Source organism: Erythrolamprus reginae, chromosome 2, assembly GCF_031021105.1.
Source record: "Erythrolamprus reginae isolate rEryReg1 chromosome 2, rEryReg1.hap1, whole genome shotgun sequence".
Classification (NCBI taxonomy): Eukaryota; Metazoa; Chordata; class Lepidosauria; order Squamata; family Dipsadidae; genus Erythrolamprus; species Erythrolamprus reginae.
Window position 1 is genome coordinate 270,306,877 of NC_091951.1, and position 13,568 is coordinate 270,320,444.

The following is a 13,568-nucleotide window of genomic DNA, read 5'->3' on the forward strand; positions in this document are numbered from 1 at the left end:
ACTTATTTATGCTTGAGTGCAGAAAATTCTTGCCTGTCCTGAAAGCAAAGATTGTTTCAATCTTGCCTCTGTTATCCTTGAATTATGTGTATTCAGCTTGAAGATCTATTAGTTTAATTATGAACAATACAGCTTTTTCTTTCTTTAAGCAACCCACTTTTTCCAACAAATGTGAAAACCTGCCAGACTTTTAGGCAAAAACTGGAAGGTTGAGAAAAGATGAGAAGGGGATAGCATTATTCTGTTCTTCATCCCATCTGGTGAAACAGGCATCTGAGAAGACTAGACTTCTTCGGAATTCTATAAGTTGACTAATCATGTGAGCCTACATTCTATGTAAATATCAACTTTATCTAGAAACTCAACCATGTCATTAAGTAGTTTTTCCAGTGCAGGAAGTGGAAGCACTTTTTATTTCCTACAGTGCCTTGGCAGATTCTGCTACTCCATGCAGAAGGAATTGGTCAACTAGCATCAATGATAAAGATACTGATAGGTGAGACTTGCATTAGTTGCAAATAATAAATGATCTGTAGAAGACCCAAAGCCAAAGTACATAGAGAAGAGTTGTAAAAATGTTAAATAATTGTGCAAAAATTTATCTGTATACAAAACCTTCATAAAAGCCCAAGGCTCACCTTTGATTCAAGTTTTTACTCTAAATTGCCAGACTCAATATGGGAGATTGAGTGATTGACTGATTGATTGCCTTTGTTAGTAAATCAAATATATGCTACTCTTTCTTTGTCCCATTTCCCAACAGTAACCTTATAAGGTGAGTTGGGCTAAGTGATTGGCCAACAGCTGATTTTTATGCCTCAACCAGGACTAGAAGTCACAGTCTCCTGGTTTCTAGACAAGTACCAGGGGTGGGTTCCAACTTACATCGCTGCCAGTTCACTTCCTCCCTGACGTGAGGTTGTGCCTTATGGGCATGTGCTTTGTGGATGCACGCACATGCCCATAAGGTACAACCTCACGTCAGGGAGGAAGTGAACTGGCAGCGATGTAAGTTGGAACCCACCCCTGGTACTTGTCTAGAAACCAGGAGACTGTGACTTCTAGTCCTGATTGAGGCATAAAAATCAGCTGTTGGCCAATCACTTAGCCCAACTCACCTTACAAGGTTACTGTTGGGAAATGGGACAAAGAAAGAGTAGCATATATTTGACCACATGCGCAGTGCCAGAAACTTGGCTTCTGCGCATGCTCAGAAAAAAAAGTATTTTTTTTTTAAAAAGATGATGGTACCCATGGACTGGCACTGACTGAACCGGTTTCAAGATGTCATCGTGATGTCACCAGCAGCAGGTTGCTACCTGTTTGGGCGAGCCGGTCCAAATCAGGAAGAACCCACCTCTGGCAAGCACCTTTAACTTCTAACCAGATTGGCTCTCATGCATGTCATGGAATCACAAGCCGGGAAAAGATCTCAGAGGTAATTGATTTATTACAGTTATTAATTGCATGTATGGTATGTTTGTGTGTATGCTTTTTAAATAATGGGTTTTTAGATTTTTAATATTAGATTTGTTATTGTATATTGTTTTATTGCTGCTGTGAGCCGCCCCGAGTCTGCGGAGAGGGGCGGCATACAAATCTAATAAATAATAATAATAATAATAATAATAATAATAAATCCAATAAAATATAAATCCAATAAAACTAAGCTTGAACTTGAATAATAATAATAATAACAATAACAACAACAACAACAATAATAATGTATATCCTACTACAATCCCACAGCAGTAAAATACCATACAATAGAAAAGTAAATCATTCACAATATGATTTTTAAAAATACCAGTAATATAACAAACCAACAAACCCAATAGAGTCAAAATTAAAATAAGAAAAAATGTTATAGAAAAGAATGAAAAGACGTTTCTCTGCATGACCTCAGTTCAAATGCTTTCTGAAATGGTTCCTTTTGTAACATCTTCATGAAAACCAGGAAGGGAAGAGAAGGCTTGCTTGATCTCCACTAAGAAATTATTCCAGAGCACTGGCACTACATTAGGAAAGCAACACCTTCTGGCTTTAGCTCCCTTCACCTATGAGAAGAATGGGATTCCTCCTTAGGACAGGGGTCCCCAACCTTTGATCTGTGGCGGCAGCATGCCAGAAACCAGGCCACACAAACAAGCGAAGCCCCATCCATGGGGTGCTGACAGCATGCGAAACTATGACCCCTCTGATCCATGAAAAAACCTCACTCTATGGAACCAGTTCCTGGTGCCCAAAAGATTGGGGGTCACTGGCTTAAGAAATCTACTTCAACTCCCCTCCTGCATTTAATTAATATAGCTGTACATACAATTGATTGTTTGGGGGGTAGACTCATCCATTTTGAGGGATATATGCTTGGTGATCTCCCAACCTTTAAATGTTGTGCATGATTATTCCAGATGGACATATTGACTGGGATTGATGGGAATGGTGCTTCACTTCTGTAAGGGTAACCAAATGGGACAAAGTTGTTTCACCTCACCTCTTCCGATTTTATTATACTGCTTTATTGATATTGGTTTTTTTTGGTATTCAGCTTTGATCTTCTGACTGAATCTTAGGCTGCAGTATCACCATATCCCTGGCAGAATATTTTTCTTCCCAGCTATGACAGACATGTTTAATAATTAACCTCAGTTAAATCTTTTGTCAGGAATGACTATTTTACATATAATCTTTTTCTCTCACATTAATTCTACTTGTCTCCAAATTCGTAATCTTTTAAAGTGTTATTTCTTATGGGTGAAGGATATCATGTTTAATGTACTGTATAGTCTATAATTGTGGTATCATACAATATACCTACAAATACTGTAGGCATTATAGCATCACAAATCAATTATCTTGAGTGGAAACGTGTTATCTCAGTGTTTCAGTAGCTAGTGTGTTAAATATTAATACTTTTGAGTAACATACTGTATACTTCAGACATTATTGTTGTTGTTGTTGTTATTGTCTCTTTTATTCATTAAACATGAAACTCAACTGAACTGAATATTTTAAAAAGTATTACAAATACCACTGGCTGGTGCTAATTGTTAATCCGGGTTGCTGCCAGTGTCCTAGGTATCAACCAAGTATCTTCTTAAAATATATGATGTTCCAAATAGCGCAGTTTTTTGCAGTTCCGCTAATCTTATTACAGGAAGCTGCAATTTCTTCATGTCTTTTGTGAATTTTTTTTAAAATAAATTTTTATTTACAAATATAAATATAATACACAGAAAGAAAGAAAAGAATACGTATATAAAAAGAAAAAAAACCAGTACATCACAAATACATATTAAAATATAGGCAAGTACAGGATCAGTCTATAAATTCTACCGAAACTGTGTAAATTTTCTTTAGCTAGCTAGTTAATATCAAAATTCAATTTGTCTTTTTAAAATAACATACAAAAGAAAATAGAAGCAGAATATATAAGTAACATAGAAATCAGATGTTCGTCTAGAAGTTCATACCTTTATCTTATTTGCTCTGTTTGCTTTCATCAGGTATATATATATTTTAATTACATGTTCGTAGTGTACTTAGCAAGAATTTTTCTATTTTCTAACCAATTTTTGGATATGGTACCAAGTGCCCCAATGACAATGGGTGTCATTGTTACATGCTTCTTCCATAGCCGTGTAGTTTCAATGGTTAGGTCGCGATCAGGGGTGGATTCCTATTACCGCTGTTACTGGTGCGCTACGCAGGCAGCTTCAATTATTTTGCGTGCGTGCACATCTCAGAATGTTTTTGCTTCTGCACATGCGCAGGAAGCAAAGTCTTACGAGGGGATGTGTGTGTGTGTGTGTGTGTGTGTGTGTGAGAGAGAGATCAGCATTTTTGTTCTTCCACGCAGGTGCAGAAGCAAAAAAATCACCAAAATTTATTTATTATTTATTTTATTACTTAGATTTGTATGCCGCCCCTCTCCGAAGACTCGGGGCGGCTCACAACATGTAGAAACAAATCATAAGTAAACAGACAAATTTAAAAATATTTAAATATTTAAAAAACCCCATATGCTAACAGACGCACACACAGACATACCATGCACAAATCAAACATGCCCAGGGGGAGATGTTTCAGTTCCCCCATGCCTGACGGCAGAGGTGGGTTTTAAGGAGTTTACGGAAGGCAGGAAGAGTAGGGGCAGTCCTAATCTCCGGGGGGAGTTGGTTCCAGAGGGCCGGTGCCGCCACAGAGAAGGCTCTTCCCCTGGGGCCCGCCAACCGACATTGTTTAGTTGACGGGACCCGGAGAAGACCCACTCTGTGGGACCTAGTCGGTCGCTGGGATTCGTGCGGCAGGAGGCGGTCTCGGAGATATTCTGGTCCAATGCCTTGTGTGTGCATACCCTTGCAAGATTTTGCTTCTTGTGCATGCACAGAAGCAAAAACATGTTTGGACGCATGCACGCACAAGCAAGATATCTGAAACTGCGCACATTGTGCAGCAATCACTACCAGTGCACCGTCCGTCAATGTACACTAGCAACCCGCTACTGGGCGCGATATTTCATAATTTTTTCCCAGTTCTTTTTCTTCGAGTCTGGCATCTCTTGGTACAGTGATATCAATAAACTGTATTCTTCAGCCCTCGATAATCTGGCGTGTTGTGTTCCAAATGACAATCTATCTGTATTCGAGTCCCGCAAGATCGTCACAGTCTCATTTTTAGTAACTTTTTCCATTTTGTGCTCCCGTGACTTTTTGGATACAGATAAATTATATTTTTTTACATAATGACCATGCCTAGCTTTGTAATCAGTTTGCGCAATTTTTCTGGCCTCACATATTAAGTGTGAAACATTCTCAACTTTGTTGTTGCAAAGTCGGCAGTTCAGATTGTCAGTGGATTTTTGTATCTTTGCTTTCAAGACATTAGTTTGTAGTGCTTGTTCTTAAGCGGCGAGTGTTAAACCTCCCATTTCTTTCTTGATGATTCCCATCTTAAGCCATGCCCATGTAAGGTTGTTGTCACATTTTCCTTCAATTTTTTTCAAATGTTCTCCATCCAAAGCTTTGGTTTTCCATCTATTTAAGCTATTATCCCTCTGATTTTCCTTATATTCTGCCTTTGTTTCTGTTGTTTTTATGTTCTGTTTTCACAGCCTGCAGCAATTTTTCTGTACTTTGCTCACATAATGATTCAAACTTTGTTTTTCTTCTTCCACAATTTGATGGATTTGCAATAGCCCTCTGCCCATTTTTCATGGCAGGTACAACCTGTCAATGTCACTTCATGTATGTAAAGCATAATATATATTCAAAAGTTTGAGTATTTTCTGGCCCAAATTTTTTGGTTCAGCCAAAGTCCTGTTGATGATCCCAGCTGAGAAGTTTATCACTGGAACTGCCCATGTATTAATGGTTTTAATTATATTTCCAGCATTCAGTTTTGATTTTAATATTTTGTGAACCCTCCTGATGTATTCCTTTTGTGGTGATTCTTTGACTCTTTCATTCAAGATGTTATCCGCTTCCAATAAGCCTAGGTATTTGTAACCATCATCCTTTGCTAATGCTCTCACTATGCTTATTATTATTACTACTACTATTACTACTATTACTATGAATCAATAGTCCAAAGTTCTTTGGTAAGGAAGATCACATTTCAAATTACGACCAATTCTGCAAAAGTAACACATATTCAATTTATCAAATCTAATGACAGACTTTAGAATTTTTTATGAAGTTCTTTTGATACTGCTAAAAATGGAATGTGCAAATTTAATTTGATTCATGCATCAGATCTAAATATCTGCCGTGGCATAATGTATTCCAAACGTGTTTCCAGCATGAGGTCCCCAAATCTGATTATATAAGCAGCCTAATCAATTACAATTTTTCATTGTCAATTAATGGAACTGTGAATGATAGGTTACTAATCTCAGTATAATCTCAATACCAAGTACTATTTTTTTGACTTGCAGAATATATCCTCACCAATCCCATGGAAAGATTTCCTCTGTAATGTAATTTGCCATTATGTGACCCTGATCTAATTACTTAATTCTTCTGCAGCCACTGTTCTGCCGGGGTCTCTGGTATGAGCCTCTCGAAAACTCAAGGGTAAAAAATTCAGACACACACACATTTGAAAATTCAAAACAATGTTCTTTATCACAAAATTCAAAAGAAACAAAGCACCCTTTTTGTATTGCAAAGAGCACTCGTCCCCAAAACAACCTTGTAGCCTGTACAATTCCCTTAATCAGTCCTTAAGTACTTAGCTAGCAGCTGTGAAGAAACGTCACAGCCCTCCTTCTTCCAATGAACTGAAACACACACACTTTGCTCTGCTTTGGTATCAAAGGCATGAAAAATCAACGAAGTCCGGAAAACAGGAAAACACGGTCCTGAAGAACTGCGATCAGATAATCTTCCACAATGGCCAAACCAACACACTGCTATTTGTATCAGCAGCTCTAATTATTAGAGCCCCACCCAAACACAGGTGGCCTCTCTTATCTCCTATATGTCCTCAATTGGTCTCTTCTACGCATAACTCTGCGCCTGTGTGGGTGCAAGACTTCCACATCCGAATCGACTGAAGATAATGGAGATTGGCTTCCTGAGCTGTGTGCCAAGCCCCCCTCTTCCAAGTCACCCCCACCTTCTTCTTCGTCCGAGGAAACTGCACTACCTGACTCTGCCGGCAACAAAACAGGCCTATGACATGTTGATGTTTCCCCTGCATCCACCTCCACATTCCTTGGGGCAGGAGCTGAGCCAGATAGTACCTATGTTATTCAAACCAATGGTAGTCCAGAACTGAAGTTTTATTTAAGAATGAACCAAACCTATTAAATCTTTTTCACAACATAGAATGAGATTTTTAAAAGCATTTTAATACTCGGATGACTCTATTCTTTAAAATGTTATCATAGCCTAAGATATATGCATCAATATTATCAGCTGATGGATCTTTACATAAACTAGTTCTTGTAGGTGAGTCAAGCCTGAAATCAACATTAGTACATAAATTCCATGGAACAAATTTATCTGTTGTGGATCTCTGAAGGCACAATGGCTCCTTTGTGCAATTTCCCCCCCTAAATAATACATGTGGTTTTTAATTCTATAATGTTTGCAGATGTTTTTTTCAACTATTGTTGATTTTGTGCCTTCTCTTGCTCCTTGCAGCCACACCCTAGCTCTGAGATGACACGCCATGACATTTTGAATGACATGCCAGCATTTATCAACACTCAACAACTATTGTTGAAAGCATGTCCCATTTTCTCATGAATCGCAGAGGCTGCATTAGAATGGGGAGTGCTCTCACGGGGCCTCCAGAGCCTCCCAAAATTCTGTGAAAACCGGACATACTGTTTTCAGAGGCTGCCAAGGCCACAGAAGAGCATTCTGCAAAGCTGCTTCAACAATGGATGTCTGGGTGACCAGAAGCAGCCTCAGGTGGTCTGCAACATCTGTCTACAGAAAGCGAACATTGCCTGAAGCTAAATGGCACATGTCAGATTCTGGGGAATTCTGAGCAGTGGAGAGCAAACTGTCCATTGCCCAAGATTGGGGCCTCTATTTAAGGCCCACCTTGGCACTGCTGTCCAGTGCTGTTGTTCAGGGTAGGCTAGATGTGTGCGAAGGAGGGGGGAAGATATAGAGAATTGTTTCTCTTTTGTCTAAGGAATGTGTGATGTGATATGCCAGCAAAGTCATTTTCTGAATTTTTCAAACAAGCAAAAAGGTTTGCCATCACTGCGCTAGCTCTTCTGATCTTTCACTTTTTGTCCTTCTCTGAGTCTTCTGATGAAACCAAAGCCCTAACTGACAAAGATCTCATCCAGGGTTTCCATGTACACATTGAATACTAGAGCTCTTTGGCAATCTACAAAGGAGAGGACTAGGGAGTGACCTCTCATTACTAACAATCCTAAAAAGAGAAGGTTTGAGACAGGATAATGTAAACCTCAAATTATGAATACAGTAATCCCTCGTTTTTTGCAGGTGATGCATTCCAAGACCACCCGTGAAAAACAAATTTCCATGAAGTAGAGGAAAGATATTTTTTAATGTATTTAACAAGTATTTGGACTTTTAAAACCCACCCTTTGCATTAAGCAGTCATTCTATAATGTTTCTCAGCTGGAAATACGTGTGATATCCTACCAGTTTCTTTAATAGAGTACAGTAGTACTGTAGAAGAATATTATGAATTTTTAATTGATTTAAAATTTTCAATGGATTTAATGGATTTAAGCCCCCTTTGAAAACCCGTGAAGTAGCAAATCCGCAAAAGATGAACCGCAAAGTAGCGAGGGATTACTGTATATCAAATTCTTAATTAACTAAATCATTTTCTTCACGTATTTTGTACAGAGTGCATTCCAAAAGTAATGCAATTGAATTTCCTGCGCAGCTCCTATTGGTCGGAGTGGGACCGAAGCACTTGGAGTAGGCAGGGGGGACGTTAAGCTTTGCCACAAAACCGGTCTCAGTGCTCTCCAAGCTGTGGAAGCGGTTGGATGTCAGTTACTGTAAACCTCTGCGCGCTGACCATGTCACAAAAAAATGGAATTGACCAACCAAGCGGAAATTTCAAGTGAACTTTTGCAACGTATAGATTGAACCTGATTATTTGGACAACGTCATCACTGGTGATGAAACCTGGGTTTTTGAATATGACCCAGAAACAAAACGCCAAAGCTCTGAGTGGCACACCGACCAGTCTCCCAAGCCCCCAAAAGCAAGAATGAGCAAATCAAAAGTGAAAACAATGCTCATTGTCTTTTTCAACAGTAAAGGAGTAGTCCATAAAGAGTTTGTTCCTCAAGGACAGACAGTTAACACTGCTGACTACATGCATGTGCTGGAAAGATTCCAAAAAAGGGTCATCAGGACGAGAAAAGACATCTCAGCTACCTGGCAACTCCATCATGGCAATGCGCCTTGCCACAACACTCTACGAGTCCGCGAGTTCCTGGCCAAACACCAGGTACCAACGCTGCCCCACCCCCCTATAGTCTTGACATCACCCCAGCAGACTTCTTTTTGTTCCCTCTGATTAAGGCAGCCCTGAAAGCAACCCGTTTTTCGTCCATAGAAGAGATCCAATCAGCTGTGACGAAACCTTTGCAAGAGGTCCCCGAAGACACCTTCCAGGGCATGTACCGGTCATGGCAGTCACTGGAAAAAATGTGTAGAGGCCCAAGGACAGTACTTTGAAGAATTTTAAGTGTTTGTGCAAATAAATTACTTTTAAAAAATTGCATTACTTTTTGAACGCACCCTCTATATCTTTTATCACAGTATTAATTCAACTCAAGTCAATGATTTTGCTTTAAGAATAGCAAATAACTTAATGTCAAGAATTAAGATGCAAAATACAATGTTATTTTCAATTCTTACCAATTGCGAAATCGATGCAGATTGTCTGGATCACGCTGGCTCATGGAATTGATTTATTTATTGAACAGATTATTCTATCTACCTAGCTACCTACCTACCTATAGTTAATAAGTTATACACATCTCCCTTTAGTGTGTTAACATTACCAGAGCAGCTTAAATGTTAGAAAATACATAATCATATTCAGATTAAATGAACAATAAAAATTAGATCATTTCATACTGTAATAAACAATAACGTTAAAATCTTCCAAAAGGTAATTGGAATTATGAAGTCTTTAACAGTCTCTAAAGAATCAAAAGAACAAAACTAGTGATATGATAACAGAAAGGTCCTAAGTTTCATATGTATTAGCCTAATAATTTTGACTAAGGAACATACTTGTATCAAAATGAGATACAACTTAAAATGCCCACAGATTTAGCTGCAGTTCCTAGAGCCTTGCCACTGTTGTAAATATGAGAAATATATGAAAAAAGATACATTATACGGAGAATTAACAGTATTAAGTAAAATTTAACTACGTTTAAAATACACTGTTTTGCATTTTGCCCATCTGTTTCATAGTTCAGCTTAAGCTTTAGAGTGAGGTTATTGGAAGCAAAGCGAAAATTTAAACCTCAACCTGAGAAAAAGACTAGATATGTGAAGAAAGGACATCAGAACCATTTTTTAAAAGGTGGCAAAGGTGTTAGTTTGGATTAAATGGGAAATAAATTATGTTTAAAGAAATTTGCAAATTTCTTCTATAGTATTTCTTCTAAAGTATTCCCATGAAATATATTGCTGAAGCAATATATCACTGATATGTAGCTACATCTATGAAAGATAAAATGAAATCCATGATCAATATAAAACTGATTGATATTATGCATGGCAGGCTGTAATAGGACTTAGGTTCAGTCTAGAAACAGAATATTTCAGTCTCTGATGATTTATAGAAATACTATATTTAAAAAAGCAACAATTTCACTGGATTATCATAAGCAAAGCAGATATGTTTTCTTTATTTATCTGCATGTATACATGGATTGGATACATCTAATTTTAAAAATCGTATAAATTATTCCTTCTGAAGCCATTTGGTTCATATTCTTAGTAAGCTCTCTTCTACTCCTCACCGTCTCTCATGCTTTTAAAGTAAGATGTTAGTGTAGATGGGATATTATTGTATAGAACTGTTGGTTTATAGTTAATTACACAGGACAATACAATTGGTGAACTGGGTGTAGACATTATAAATTCCAATATTTTGTTTCTAAAGCTGATGGCACTTCACAAGAATTTAGATATATTGCTAAACAAATAACAATGGCTAAGTTCAAATATCATATTAAGCCAATAAATGTGTTATGATTAGTGTGATGAACCACATCTGTTCTATAATTTAAGATCTGATGTAAACATTGTATTTATTTTTAATGTTCTATCTTGCTGGTATATAGATATGTTGACTCAAATACTTTACATGATTTTATATTAACAGAATAACAGAGCAACAGAGTTGGAAGGGACCTCGAAGGTCTTCTAGTCCAACCCCCTGCCTAGGCAGGAAACCCTACACCACTTCAAACGGTTATCCAAATCTTCTTTAAAACTTCCAGTGTTGGAGAATTCACAACTGTTCTGTCAGGAATTTCTCCTCAGTGCTAGGTTGCTTCTCTCCTTGATTAGTTTCCACCCATTGCTTCTTGTTCTATCCTCAGGTGCTTCAGAGAATAATTTGACTCTCTCTTTGTGGCAACTTCTGAGCTTCTTGGAACACTACTATCATGTCATCCCTGGTCTTTCTTTTCATTAAATTAGACATACCCAGTTCCTGCAACCATTCTTTGTTTTAGCCTTCAGTCCCCTACTCGTCTTTGTTGCTCTTCTCTGCACTCTTTCTTAGAGTCTCCACATCTTTTTTACATTGTGGCGACCAACACTGGATGCAGTATTCCAAGTGTGGCCTTACTGAAGCATTATAAAGTGGTATTAAGATTTTATGTGATCTTGATTCTATCCATTCATGCAGCCTAGAACTGTGTTGGCTTTTTTGGGAGCTGCCGCACTCTGTGGCTCATGGCTATCAACTAGAACGGGTTGTCAATTAGAACTCCAAGCTCCCTTTCACAATTACTACTAGTGAGCAAGATACCACATATACTGTACCTGTGCATTTTATTTTTGTTGCCTAAATGTAGAATCTTACTTTTTTTCATCATTGAATTTCATTTTGTTTGATACTGCCCAATGTTCAAGTCTCTCAAGATCTTTCTGTATCTTAAGCCTATTTTCCGGAGTGTTGGCTATTCCTGCTACCTTGTTGTCATTTGTTAATTTAGACTTCATTATTTGTATGCAAGGCAGAAAAAAAAAATCTGTGCTTGTGACATCTGAATGTTAATCAGATTATGCAATTTCCTCCAAATTAAGTATCTTTTGACAAAATGAGTTTAAGTCTGTTTTATCTAAGGAAATATTTGTTTTTTAACTATAGCTAGTCATTATAAAATTATTAGCCACATCTTTTATTTCATGTTAATTGAAACTCCCTGTTAAGAATTCATTATTGATTTCACATTTAAATTTAGAACCTTCTGTTTTATTTTTGTATGTTCTATTCAACCCCAAAAGTTTTCTATTATTAAAAATTCTCTACAATTATTATTTTTAATCCAAGGAAATCACAACAATTTGCAGTTGTGTTTTTGCTGACAAACTAGGACATATGGTTGAATTCCCAGTAACGTCAAGAAAAAAATCTCATGTTAAAAGTCTGCACATATTTTGGGTGGAGTGGACATTATTAGGAATGGAGATATTATTTCCATATTAAATGAGTGGTGAAGGAAGGGCTGTGGTTGACACATAGGAATAAGAAGTTCAATCTCTAGTATCTACAAATAATATTGGTACAGATTCCCATCTAAAATAGCAAAAACACAATAATTAAGGTAGACATTATGAGACAGATGAATAAATGAGCTGATGTCATAAGACAGGTTTTTGGCAATGTGAAACATGAGTTATTGGTTTTATACATAGGCATTATTCAAATATGAAATGGCTGTTTCAACAAAAATAGAGTATGCATTTAATTTTATACAATTTTGGCAGCTCAAGGTCATAGTCAGATGAATTCTGGATCTGATAAAACAAAGAGGTTTTATCAGTTATGCTTTAATGATACAATAGAATATACAATGAATACGATAATCCAGATAGAAAGGAGATAAATTAATAAGAGTTTCAGAATATTTTAAGTAGTCTATAGATCCTAATACGAGATAAAATATTTGTAAAAGTGATTAGGGTTTCCTGAAGGGAACATCTGTGAGCCATGTTGAGTGCTGTCCCTATGCAGCTGGTGCTGATCTTCCTAGGCAGTAGTTCAGATTACAGTTCAATTTAAGCTTTACTTCTGCATATGTACCTGTAGCTTCATGCAATATGGGCTGACTGGTATTAATGCAGTTTTGGCAGAAAAAAGGTCTTGTTTTTATTTCCTGCTTGTAGGGTTCTGCCTGTTATAACTAAAGAATCTCTCTGTTGCCATCTGACTGTATTATAGGATAACATGTGTATACAATATATTGTTAGTGAAAGATTTTCAGATGGGAAAAAGCCCCATAGCTTTTCTCTAATTTCCAATCATTACACTGGTTTGAGATCTACTTATGATCATCAATGCTGAGTAATGTAATATTGGGATTGTTCCTAATAAACCCAAGATTGCATATTTTCAATAAAAATGATTCTATGTGACTTAATGGGATTATCTCTTCCATTTGAACAATAAAAAGGTAAAGGTAACAGTGGCCCTGGTCCAGTCATGTCCAACTCTAGGGGGTGGTGCTTATCTCCATTTCTTAGCTGAAAGAGCCAGGATTGTCAGAGGATATTTCAGTGGTCATGTGGCCAGCATGACTATATGCCAAGGACCACAGAATTACCTTAGGTGGCCAGGGGCAGGGGCAAGTAATGGGAGCTCACCCTGTCATGAGGTATTCGGGTCATGACAAGCTCAGCCTCTTTAACTACTGAGCCACAGCATAATATTGTGAACAATATTGGATTTTATTCTACAATGGAAAACAACAAAACTAAAAGCTACCACTATATTTATATCTCTCCACTTACCTAAATTGAGGCTCTTAGGAGATTATTTTGATTTTTGCCTCATACTCCTATAAACATTGATACACCTGTTCC